The sequence below is a fragment of the Takifugu flavidus genome, chromosome 13, assembly GCF_003711565.1.
Source record: "Takifugu flavidus isolate HTHZ2018 chromosome 13, ASM371156v2, whole genome shotgun sequence".
In the NCBI taxonomy this organism is placed as follows: Eukaryota; Metazoa; Chordata; class Actinopteri; order Tetraodontiformes; family Tetraodontidae; genus Takifugu; species Takifugu flavidus.
In genome coordinates, this window is record NC_079532.1 from 9,119,190 (window position 1) to 9,131,990 (window position 12,801).

The following is a 12,801-nucleotide window of genomic DNA, read 5'->3' on the forward strand; positions in this document are numbered from 1 at the left end:
CCCCTTCTCCCAGTTTAACCATACTCCAGAGGACCGAGCCAAGCAAAAGCGCAACTGGAAGCGCGCTGCTGCACGTGTCCCCCCCCCCAGTGGCCTCGGCAGGCTGAGCATGATGGATTCGGCTTCTCACCACACTGATAAAGCAGCCTTGTCAAAACACGTCGCCTGGCACTGTAAACAGACCCAGATAGTTGCGGATAATTACGTAAGATTTACGTCCGATGTCATTTGTGATGCGGAGCTGCAAAGAACGGTCCGTGAGCGATGCCTCAGCCCAGAGAATCCAGCATGAAGCCCGGCTGCTAATGACCAGAGCGCCTTCAGATCCAGCTAATGAGCGTGGCCATTAGACATAAATGACATTTTAAAAACCTGAGGAGTGGAGACGTGGAAACATGCAGGCGACAGGGCGCCCGAGGCTGCGGGGGTGACGGCAGCATCTGCGGCGCCTTGACAGGCCCCGCCCACATTCTTCTGTCACCGCTTAAAGCTGCGACATGGAAGTTGATTAAAGCGGAGCCGCTAAAAGTGTTGACTTTCATATCCAGATCAAGCATCTCACAGCTCTTCAGAACCGGCGCTTATCTTTTGGACACATGCTTTTTTTTTTTCTTAATGAGCTCATTTGCAGGGAATTTTCAACCCAACACAGAGGAAACGATCAGTTCACAAGTTTGGTCGCCCTGCCGTTGCCTGTGGGGGGGGGGGTTGGGGCAGGGTTTTGGTGGGGGCAGCATCCTCGAGGTGTCCCGATCCAGCGAGAGCAGGAAACGGTCGTGATCGCAGACAGATGCCGCTTGTAAACTTTGGTGAATTTTTACTGAAACGGTTTGTTTCCATTTCATTTCAGCCGCGTGAACTCTGGTAATCAGGCGCCTCTGCTGATGAGGAAGTGATTACCCAACCCCCCCCCAAACGGGATTTTTAGTGAGCGAGAACATTAAGATGTGAGAAGGAGTTCTCTTTGGAACAAATCTGTTTTTGTGAGTGGGTGGTGTTTGTTGGGTGGTATTTCTGAAGCGGTGCTGTTTCATGAAGACCTTCATGTCTCCTCCTGGGATCTGGGATGGATCGAAGGTTGAACCGTCACTGTTTTGGATGAGCACATGCGCACATGCAGATGAGATGTTAAGGTGAGGCCAGATGTGGGTGGATGTCTCTCAAGTTGAGAATTTTCCTGGAAGCTGCTGGAGGCCACATTGGGTCCACGGAAAAAGCTCCGACTGTTGCAGCAGGAAAACTGCAGAAAGCCACAAGTCTATCATGTTTCTGAGCGCTGACCTTTCCCAGCAGTCTTTGTCTCAATGTTGTCATTGTTCATCTTTCATTCCGACTGAATTATTTCACCTCGTTGGGGGGTTGCCCTACGCTGGTTTTAATGGGATTGTAGAGACAGCGGGATGGTATGAGGAGGAAGAGTTTCAGCTGCGCCGCCTCGTGGTGGCCTCGTCAGAAAATAAGCCGTTTGAAAATAAGCTAACACGCAGCAGCGGGCGGTAATTGTTTGAAGGATTACCTGCTTTGTCCAGGAATTGTGCAACGTGCCGCGCCGCCACACGACGAGGCCGCCCTTTGCTTGGAAGCGGGTTGATTTCCCCTCCAGCGGAGCAGAATTCCCACTTAATTTCTGCTGATGTGACGGCTCCTAGCGGGGACGGAGGGACGTATTGTGGTTGTGAAACCTCACTTGACTCTGTAGACAGAGGCGGCTAACAAAATGAGGCTGCCTCCACATATCCTCTGATGCCTCCATCCTTCATCGCGGCTGCAAGTGGCACGTAAGAGGATCCGTCTTTGTGATCGCTTTTGAGTCGCCGAAATTACAAACAAACTAAAGGCGGCCGATCGATAGAGAGTGTCTCTCAGAATGATGAACTGGGGCTTCAGAGGGGGGAAATCAATGGCGCGCTCCCTCTCGCCCCTCTTCTGTCCCTCCATGCTGCCTTTACTGTCCTCCTGGTTAAGTGTGTTCATGAGCGTGCCGCTCCGAGCGCCTCCTTCCTCTCGCTGTGATTTAATGGCCCTTTGTTTCTTATCCCTTTTTAGCCTCAAAGACCCCTGCCACTTTGATGTGTGAGCACCCCCACCCGTAATGGCCAATAGGATGCGCCGTGAAAGTAAGTGCTTCTGGTCAGATTTACCGCGGCAGCGCTCCTCCTCCCTCTGACATCATCCGCAGCACATCCGCGGGATATTGATCAGGGCAATGTGGCGATCTTTAAAGCATCAAAGGAAGCTGCCGAACGTAAACGTCCGTTTGCTGCAGCGCCTGCGTTTCTTCCAGCACAGCAGGCGTTCCGGCCGGCTGTTCTCAGGATCATCGATCCTGTCTTCACCGACCGTTTCAGCATCCCGAATGGCATCACGTTGTATCCACGCTCACACCTACAGAGATGTGCGCAGCTGCTTGATAGACTTAATTTATCTCAAGGTTATTCCCGGAGAGGACAGGTAGGAAAACTTGGCAGGGAATATCCGTCTGCTTCCTCTCGTTCCCCCCCGCCGCGTGTTCTCCTCCCTCGTCATGTGTTGAAAACCTTCAGACCAAAGAAAACACGTTACCCCAAGATTCCGTCCATATGCAGCTGCCACGGCTGAGACGGGAACGCCGGAGTGGTCTTTGTGCGGCTAATGGAGGTGTGCTCAGACAGGCAGAGACAATGATGGTGGAGGAGGAAACAAAAGCCAACGTGGGCGCCATTCTGTGAGGACGGGCAGAAAGCTGTTTCATAACCTCCCGTTTGCTCCATCAGAGCACCTCAGACTGCTTCCATTGGTATCCTGTATTGGAATCCTGCAGGGTTCCGAAGGGCTGAGCAGCTGCTGCTGTGTCAGTTCTGTCCCAAGAGACTCCACCCTGAAATGGTCTGTTCCAGCAGCACCCTTCAGAACCTCCAACGCTCCGGCCAGGTGGACGACCTCGCCACGCTCGCTTCCATAGCAAGAACGACACCCTGGTGATGAACTCAGGGGGTGGAGAAGCAACTGGCTCGGGTTCCCAGGGGTCAGAAACTCTGGCCCGTTCCTGTGTGTGGCACAGCCCGCCGTCCTCCCCCTCTGCTGACCCGGGAGCGCCGCCGAGCGGGCGACCTTCCTCGGTTTAGCCGCCCGTAGCAGCAACGTGTTTTTGGCTCACGGCGAGTCCCAGCAGACCGACATCGATGGGCGACACAGAGGAATCGCTGAGCCGTTTCCAGTGAAAACCAGCACCAGCTTTGGTGAGTGGCTCCCGGGGAGTTTCACACGGATCACGGTGGGAAAAGAGGCCAGGACACCGGTCCTGCACACCTACACGCTCACGCCGAGGAGGTAATTTACAGTCTTCAGGCGGCCTAATGGGCAGATCTGTGATTGTGGGAGAAAAGCCTGAGACCGACTCCCTCATTCATCAAGTCAGCTCCTGACTCGTGACACGTGCACGGTGGCGTACACAATCACTCACGTTTTGAGGCATCGACACACATTAAGGGGGGGCGAGAGGTCTCCTACAAAGGCTTCCATTAGTCCAGCAGAGGACACGGCAATTAGAGCTGTAAAATAACGCTAATCAATACTATTTTCATCACACGTGAGCCACTGGCATTAAACTGGGAGCTAACCTGGAGACAGGGCAGATCTGGATTGATTATTCATTGATCGATGCTAATCTGAATGGGGGAAGTGGTGCTCCGGGACAGGATCCATCTGGATTTCAGTCCCTTGCTGGAGATCCAGCTGAGAAGCATCATTATAGAAATATTTACAGCATCTTTGTGGAGCCCGACGAGCCACTCTGACACCGCCGCACCCCCCACCCGGGTTTTTCATCCCCTCCCGTGGCTCCAGTGAGGCAGCCTGCAGCTCTGCAGGCTGCCTCACAGCCACCATAAAACAATCCTCCATTTGCATAAGGAAGTTAAATGACGGAAAAAAAGCAGGCGGGAAAGAAAAGAAAGGCGGATTACCAGGATCATGATGGAGGGGGGTGCTTAAAGTTTAGCACATTTGTGACGATTCAGAGGATGTTAATGCCGAAACGACTAAAGTCTCACCAGAGTGTCCAAAAAAACAGCATAACTCTTCCAGTCTTTACTGGACTGGTATCCCTGGAAACAAGGAGAGGACACAGAATGGGACAGGATATCCAGGATACACCCGGAAAACTGAATCTGTGGGAATGTTTCACCGTCGCCAGACCTGCATTTTCAGCTACGGTGCAGCCAGGAGAGCCAACCATTTCATTTCCACTCCAAACTCATTACAGTCCAGTTTCAAATGAAATCAAATGTAATTAAATGGAGCAGCTAATTTCACCAGCTTAATGTTGGAGCGTCGTCGCTCTTCAGAGTTAGCAGAGCTGCCGTCCTGGGTGGGGGGGGGGGGGGGGGGGGTTGTGGTTGTTGAACCAGACCTGGAGAACAAGGATCAGGCTGAGCCCGGAGTTGCGTCTTCTGTGGGATTGTTTAAGGCAAATTCCACCAGATCAGAAATATCATCACCCGTCCAGTCGATTGAACAGTTGATAATAATGTCGGGGATAATTAGGAATAATGGTTGATGCAACTGGATCCGAACTTCTGTCTTTTGGGTCTTTTTGGGTCTTGGTTTGAATTTAAAGGCGTACGATTAATCTTCTTAAGCTGGTTATTGCATGTTTGTTTTGACAGTGAACGAGTTTAAACGAGAGTTTAAAACGAATCTGAATTCAGTGAATATTTGTTTCCAATGTTGAATCTTTTTTTAAAACAAAATGCTTTATAATATTATTTATTCCTGATATATATTCCTGGTGATATGTTAGCGTGCCAGCAGTTGGCCAAACTGGGTATTTAGCAGTAGAATAAACAACCGAGTGATGAGACGTTTTAAATCCACCATTTAAAGTGGCGCTTTCTCCTCCTCGCCCGCCCGCCTCCGTTAGCCGCCGTTGGCAGGACGCTGAGAGGAAACTAACTAAAACACAATTAAATGGTTTGGAGGCACTAAAAGCGGGATGTGAGGACGCGCGCTGCATATTTTATCAACACCTTCCAAAGCAAATGTTGGCTGACGGATAAACGAGTCGCTGAAACCTCGGTGAGACGACCAGGAACGCCACGGCGCCGCCCAGATTGTCTCATTACTGCCTCCTCTCCTCTGTGAGTCTGAAGCCGAAGGAGCATCCGCGGTCGGAGTGAGCGGCTCCGAGGCGCCGACCCGGCTGCCTTCATCCTCTGTGTTACTCACATTTGTCTGTCCCCGGGGCTCCCTGTCTAAAGAGCCCGGACCGAGGAGGTGGGGGGGTCCGGGCGCAGTACGGCGAGGTCAGTGCTGCCCTGGAGACATCGCCACGGCGACCTGGTTTCTCTCAGCTTCTCCCTCACCCCCCACATCATTTGTTCAAGTTCACCTGATGGGCTGTCAGGGCCGCCTCCTGCTGGAGGATCTGTCCAGCCCTGCAGGACTCGCGTGTTTCTGTGGTCGCTGCAGATTTTTGGCGGCTCTCCTGCAAATTCCAAAGCTTTTTGCTGTGTTTTGGGATATTTTCCGGCCTAAAAGGAGGAGGGAAAATCTCGCCATCCAGTGATTTTCATAGGCGGGCGTACGTCAGGAGCCAATGGACGTGGCCGTTGCTTGATTGATGATCTCAGAAAATGACGATAATTGGTCAATTTCACAGCTATTGCAGAAAACTGGGAGATCAGGAACCCGACGGAGGCTGGTTGGATCTGCAGTAATGTTGCAATCACAACACTGACTGACGCTAAATTACAGATTTCACTGCAGTCACACTCTCACGGACTCCTGCAGCTTCTCATTTCTCCTAAATAATTGGGTTTATTATTGGAAATAACGCGAAACGTCTGCCGGAGGTCTGCTTGTTTTTCACAAAGTCTCCTCAAACCCGCGTTTCCAATGTCAGCGGGATGGCGGCGACCTGGGAGAAATCTAACCTGGCAGCTGCCTTTGTCTCCAGATCCGAGTTGATATCAGTGATTAGTTCCCGAATCACGTTCCGCTCCATATTTTCATTCCAGCATCTGGATTTAATTGGTGTGATGGTGCAAAGCCACAGCTGCTCCTCCTGTTAGGACAATAAATTACCCCAATTAAGAGTGGAACAAAAGAGGCTGCGTGACACCCCAGCCCGCCAACACGCCCGCAGATTGGAAGGCAATGGAATGAGGCGTCTTGCTGACATGGAGCCGCACCAGAACACCTGCCCCATCATCTCCCCGATCAAAACACAGTTCCACTCCAGCGGGTATACGGAGCCGGGATGAAATTGCTTTGCATGGCCTGCTGCTCGCAGCTTCAGTCACCTCTGGTGTACAAATGAGATGGTCATTGTGTTCGGAATCAATGGAAGGGTTTTAGTGGGCGCCAGCTATGGCGAGCAGGAGATTAATTGGTGTTTTCAGGGTTTCTGCTGGCTGCCTTTTATGAAGGCAGTAACGCAGGAAGGTTTGAGAGGTGCACGTGGGAGGGGCAGGTAGAGCATCAGCACGCCTCTACTCTCTAGTATAACCCAGACCATATTTCACCTTCCTCCCGCAAAACCAGATCTAGCTTCCTGACAACAGGAGCAGGTTCCCAGGTGGTCCACATTGGAGAAGAGGGAGGGCGGCCTCCCGGTTGACTCGCTCCCCTTCCATGTGACATCCTCCCTCTGCCCACTGGCTGTGCACGTGCCATTAAAGCCAGCCGGCGTTTTGACGTGTACTATTTCCTGTGTCCTCGAGTGTCTTCCTGAATAATGAGGACATTGCCTGGAACCCCCCCAGCTCAGGCTTGAAGTTCCAGTCTGCTGAAAGACTGAAAGGGTCTTTAGCTTGTCCCTGAAAAGAGAGAGAGAGAGAGAGGAAAGAAAGTTGTCACGCAAGACCTGTCAAAGTGAATCTGGAAAAGCCTGAAAAAGAAAGCGGATTAGACGAATGAAGTGGATTTTATTGATGAAATCCTCATCCCGTGTCACGGTATTAGCGCATGCAGAATAGGACATGCTCTATCTGAGGAAATATCCGTTACGATACAAAATCATGACACGCTGCTCACTTTTTCAATTGCGTTCGTCAAATTAGCTGGCGCTCATCCTCGTCCCCTCTATTACTGCCTTGGTTTTAAAAAAAAAAAAAAAAACGGTCAAACGGCTCAGCGGGGCTCCTGGATCATAGCAAACTGCTGCCTCGCACAGAAAACCACAGAAGAAAGGGGAGAGTGCCAGAGCTATTTCCTCGCCAAGCCCTTTTTTCTCCCAATTACCAGCGTGTGAGCAAACAGTCTGACACAACTGACCTCCTCTCTGAGCGCTGTGGTCATGACTGGAAGGCTCGCCCTACTTATTATGACAGAAGTGTTATGGTAATGGAAGGAAAAGTCTGCGCTGTGGCGATAGCTCTGCAGGAGAGGAGAGCCTATTATCCACCGCTGTGTGCTGGTAGTAATGGTGAGGGAGAGGGCATCCTATCTTTTACCGTGATGATGCTTTTAAATGGGACGTGCCTATTATATATCATTGGAAGGTAATAGCAGCAGAGTGGGCCCTGGGCTCTGGGAGTGGTTGGAGAAAGCAGAAGATACAGTGAGTGCCAGCCTGCTTCTACGCTGATGGTTGAATGAGCGGCGAGCCGGGCTTTGAAAGGCCCGAGCGTCCAGGGATGGTGCTGGTGGTCACATGACAAACACCGGCCACTCAGAAGGAAAGCCTCCATGTCTGAAGCTGTGCCACCGCCCCCCTGATGTACGTTTATGGTCCATCATCTCTAGCCAATTACCCCGCCCCAGCGGGAGCGAGCCGCGCCTTCCCACCACAGCCGCCGATGTCTGATGGCAGAGCGAGGTGGGAACAGCCGGCGCTTCGGGACATCCGTGGAAAAGTGGAGTTTTCCTCAGGAGCGTCATCTTCAAGGGACAGGTCTTTGCTTTAGAATTAGAGGCCTGTCGATGTTGGGGGGTGCTAACGTTAAGGTTCCTGTGGCGGTCCACGCGTCCCTCACAGAGGAACTGATGTCGTCCCTCTTTGTCTCCCAGATGCAGCTGTGGCGGACCAGTCGGAACATCTAGCCCAGGTGAATCCGCAGCCGTTCTCCAGCAAACGCGTCTGACGTCCAGCAGGTAATCTTTGCTTTTGGTGCTTCGGGTGCTGAATGGGTGCAGCTGAAATGTGACCCCGCACGTCTGGGCAGAGATTCCTTCAACGATAATTGATGTTCCTCCAACGTTAGCTGTTAGACTCCATCTCTTCGTCCATCTCCATGCTAGCATAGATAAACCTGCCGTTTTGGATGTTCCCCTTCTGCCTTGGACACCACAACACTGCGTGTTTGTTCCATCATCCATGTTGGCCACATTTCTGTGTGTCTGCTGGGGCAGGAGTCACGTGAGCAGCATGTTCTCCTACAGGGAGGCATCATTATAGAGAGGAGGCCTAATGGGAGCGACAGCCCACCAGCCGGGAGCCGTTTCTCCCCCTCGTGTCGGGCGATCGCAGCAGATCGCTGAAGTTCAGATTCATTTCTCTGGGAATTTTCATGTTGGCTGCTGTTTACCCTGAAATGGCAACGCCGTGTTTGTGTTGGCCGGAGGAGCGACGGCTGCTGCCCAGGGGCTTTATCAGGAGGGGAAATATTGACCTCCGCCGGTTGCACTTTGCTGGCGTTATTGCTTCTCACACTGGTGACACGGACACGAGCACAACAGACGTGGAGCCGCGTCGACAGCCGTGCCGCTCCGCTCCGTCGAGGAGAATATTCAGCTTATTGTTCTAATGTTTTCATTTCTGTCACTTTGGTGCTTTTTGTACAAAAGGTGAGAAGAGAAAAAGCTTTGCGGTGACATGTGAAGCCCCCGAGGAGCCTCTAAACTTGTGTCTTGATTAAGACATGAACAAAACCACAGCGTGCGTGCGTGCGTGCGTGCGTGCGTGCGTGCGTGCGTGCTGCTCCCAGATGACGCTCATTCATCATCCCTCTTGTGTTTTAATGGCTGATGGAAGTAAAGGTGAGGAGTCAAGAGGCGGCAATAGAAAGGTTGTGTTTTGTTCCTGGAGCACCGAAAGGCTCCATTCTGCTTTTCACACGGAAGGAAAACAGTCTTACAGGCCGGCAGCAGTTAGAACATGAAGAGAACCAGATCCTAAAGGGCATAAATAAGTCAGGAGGAAAGTTCAGGGTCAGGAAAACAGACCTCAAAAACACTGAAAAACAAGCTTGTGGAATACGTGGGGGGACTTCAATGAGTCAGGTGAGGCTGTCCAGGATGGGACACGAGGACGGAGACTTTGAGTGGACGATAACCTTCTGATCTCCATGTTTTCATCCACTTCCGTGTTCCTCCTCATCAGTCCTGTCAGATAAAACAGGATTTTCCACACTGGACCTTTGAGAATCTCACGACCATAAAGTGGAAAATAGCAAACGAGTTCAATTTAAACCGCAAACGTCTCCAGTGGGAGATTGATCCGGACGGCTGTTTCCCCTGTAGGACGGAGCGGCTCGGAGCGGCTCGGAGCGGCTCCGTCTGCCGAGCTCCGAACCAGAGCAGCCGAGCTCTGAAAGACAAAAGCAGCAGATTCCTGTCACAAACCAGGGCAGCTTAACGCCAGCGCTTTAAAAAAAAAGCCCAAATCTCCTCAATCAGGGGGATGAAGATTCCGGTTCTTGAGCCAGTCGCACTTCCAAACCTTTCACACTGACTTTGAAAGTGTGCGAAGGTGCGAACAGTCACGCCGGAGCTTCATAGAAAAGGAATCATGGAAATATGCCGGGTTGAAAGGCCTTCCGGCCCCAGGCCAGAATTCCCTCTTCTTCAAACACCCAAAATACAAATGGTTTCTGGGTTTCTGCTGTTAAGGGCTGCGTGAGCAGGGGTCGCGACCCCTCACAGGGGCTGTTCAGGGGACAACACCCCCCCCCCCCCGTCCCGTTGCAGCCGCCTGCCGCGCTGAATCACGGCGTGGAGATATTCGGGCTGCACATTGTGCTAATAAGCAGATGAGCGGCTTTAGAAATCCCAGCTGGCCGCGTGTTTGTAGCGGCGCGGCTCCGTCACCGCCGTGTTCCTCGGCAGCTGTTCCATCCACAGCCGTGCACGCAGCCTCGGCCGTGCACGCAGCCGCTCTCGGGGAGGAGCGCTTCATTATACAAACACAGTCGGGACCCGGTGTGCACGTGCCCCACAGATGGGGACTGTCTTGTTGTCAAGTCTTAGCGTCTGTTATTCTTCGGAAGTTCGGGAGTGTTTGGCTAAAATGATTACTTTTATCTTCAGATCATCATGAATTCCAACATTTGTTGCAGAACAAATATTCCCAGAGCCTCTTCCTGAGCGTGCAGCTTTTTCTGGAATCATTTTTCACTTAAACTTCTCCTTTGTTATTTTCAGCTGGTCTCAGGCTGCCGAACAGAACACGAGCGGATTAAATCGCTTCTTCTGATCGTGTGAGGCTTCGACACGTGACGCTCGTCTCAGCGGCTGAATCTAGACACTTCCTACATTCTTATTTCTATAATTGATCCAATCGTTTTTTCTTTGTCTCCTGGATTTGGGCCTGCAGTGCTGGATTTTAGAGAAGACACACTGAAACCTCCAGACCCATTTTTAATGACCCTGGAGCACCAATTACCCTCCCCTCTGTGAGGTACTTCATGTACTCATGTGCAACAATAGCCGGAGCTAAAAGCATCTTTTTATAGCAGCCGTCTGACATCAGGGAAATAAAATCAGAGATGTGGGGGAAAAAAGAAAGAAAAATGCCAAATTCTCCCTCTTCATCATCACCAGCGCAGCGTTTCCGTCATAAAAATGAAAAAAGAACATGTGATTGACGCTTGTGGTTGCGCAACACTAATTGCGTCTCCCATTAGTTCCATTCTAAACAATTGTGGATTTTTCCTCCTTTTTTCCTTTGGAGGTGCTCGTCAGACGCGTCCGTTTACGCCCACATGACATTTTCCTGCAGGCGGGATTCTGGATTTCTCTCATTTCCAGCTCCGACCCCCGCGCGGGGGGGCACCGATTCCCTCCAAAGCTCGCGGACGTACGGCAACATTTCGCTTCAGTGTCGGCGAGCAGGAGCAGAAGCCGCCCGGGCAGAGGAAGACGGAGAGCTTAATGTAGATCTGTCATCAGCTGGCTGCGGATCAAAAGAGCCGCATTGGCAGGCGGAGCACAGAATCCCAGAGTGGGCGCTCATGCCAGGCTCCTGCTTCTGAGGTAGCTGAGCGCACGGGGGCCGGCTCCAGGCGAGGAGTGTGTGTTTCTGCCCTGGGTGTGTGTGTGCTTGTTGTTGGAGGCGGGGAGGTGTGGGCACGCGCAGTGTCTCCAGGCAAGGATCTGGCACTTGGAAATGTCACCACAATCCCAGAAACACAACGGCAGAGAGGAGGAACGGAGGAAGTGCGATGAACAGACGCGCTTGCTCCGGGTGGCGGCGGCGTTTAGAGAGCGCGGCGCTCGCTCCTTTTGTCGGGGTGGAAGAGGAGGAGGAGCAGAGGTGGGCGCCGACAGAGGTTCACGCTGCTCTTCTTCTCGGAAACATCTCCGCCCCGGCGCCATTGACCGCAGGAGAATTCCCCTTTTCCTATTAAACCCCAAATTCTGAGAAAAATCCATGGAAACGTTCCTCCGCCAACCGGGCGAACGGTCACGTGAAGCAAGTTCAGAGGCCGTCCAGTCCCGGTCGGACCTCCAGCTGTCGGTGGTTTAAAAGCAGACTGCCGGTTAATTGCTGCTGCGCGAGGGAACCTCAATCTTTGGCAACCTTGCTCTCCTTTGTTGTGCACGGCTCAATAAAATTGGGAAAGATTGCGGGGCGCAGCAGCGCCCGTCTGTTTTGAGCTCATGTGGGTGTTTTCACGGCCACGCGTGTGTTCTTGTGTTTACTGGACCTCGGTGTCAAACCCATTTCCAAAGCACTGAATCAGCGAGCTGTGCAGCCGGAGCGCGGTGACGACAACGCTAACCTTTAGAGATTACAGTGACATTAAAAGCTGCACGTTGAGAGTCGGGGGAGGGGCACCGGAGCACCGATGCAAATGTCCTCCCTCACCTCTATCAGCAAAAGTAATTATGGCCAACCACTGACATCCCAGGCTGTGCTGGAGAGGTGAGGAGCACCTGCGATAGGTCATGGAAATACACCGTCGCTCTGGGTAAAGAGGAGACAATTATCTTTTCATGCAGAGAGGCAGCATTCAGGGAGGAGCCCCCTCCTCCACTCGCTCCTCAAACTAAAGTGTCTTCTGCGCCGGCAGCCTTGAGGGACTCAGTCAGGAAATTGACACTGCTGTTAGCATGCCCGAGGCTAAAGAGACGTATAGCCGCGCTGTCTCCGCCGCCGGCTGCACATTCATTAATATGTCTGTAAACACGTGTTTGGTCTGGAGTTTTAGGACGCATTTTCCACTGGCTGCGTGGCTCTGAGAGCGGCGGGCGTGGCTCTGAGAGCGGCGGGCGTGGCTCTGAGAGCGGCAGGCGAGAGCGGCAGGCGAGAGCGGCAGGCGAGAGCGGCAGGCGTGGCTCTGAGAGCGGCGGGCGTGGCTCTGAGAGCGGCGGGCATGGCTCTGAGAGCGGCGGGCGTGGCTCTGAGAGCGGCGGGCGTGCCGGCTGCTGTAGAATGTCAATTGTTCGAGCGCCTAACAAACACAGTATTAATGGAGATCTATTGCAACCTGCTGCAGAATTGATCATTCCTCAAATAGCTGCATACGATTCTCATTCGCTTCGTTTTCTCTTCTTCTTCTGCGGCGTCGGGGGGGGGGCACAAAGCTGCCCGTCCTGTTCAGAGTCAGTGGGCTGCGGTGGCCCAGAGCGGCTTACGCTAACCTCCAACCCCTCGGCGCT

General features: G+C 52.5%; 1 protein-coding gene across 3 annotated transcripts in view; it reads left to right on the forward strand.

Annotated features, from left to right (window-relative positions):
- LOC130535861 (alpha-1,3-mannosyl-glycoprotein 4-beta-N-acetylglucosaminyltransferase C-like) overlaps positions 1–12,801 on the forward strand; it is a 61,639-nt gene that overhangs the window by 22,520 nt on the left and 26,318 nt on the right. Inside the window, exons 2-3 of one of the 3 annotated variants that reach the window (XM_057051221.1) lie at positions 2,047–2,117; positions 7,990–8,073. The gene's annotated coding sequence lies outside the window, so the exon portion shown is untranslated. Of the gene's footprint in view, positions 1–2,046; positions 2,118–7,729; positions 7,874–7,989; positions 8,074–12,801 lie in introns of those variants that run through there. The other 2 variants (XM_057051222.1, XM_057051220.1) reach the window with 2 other exon arrangements.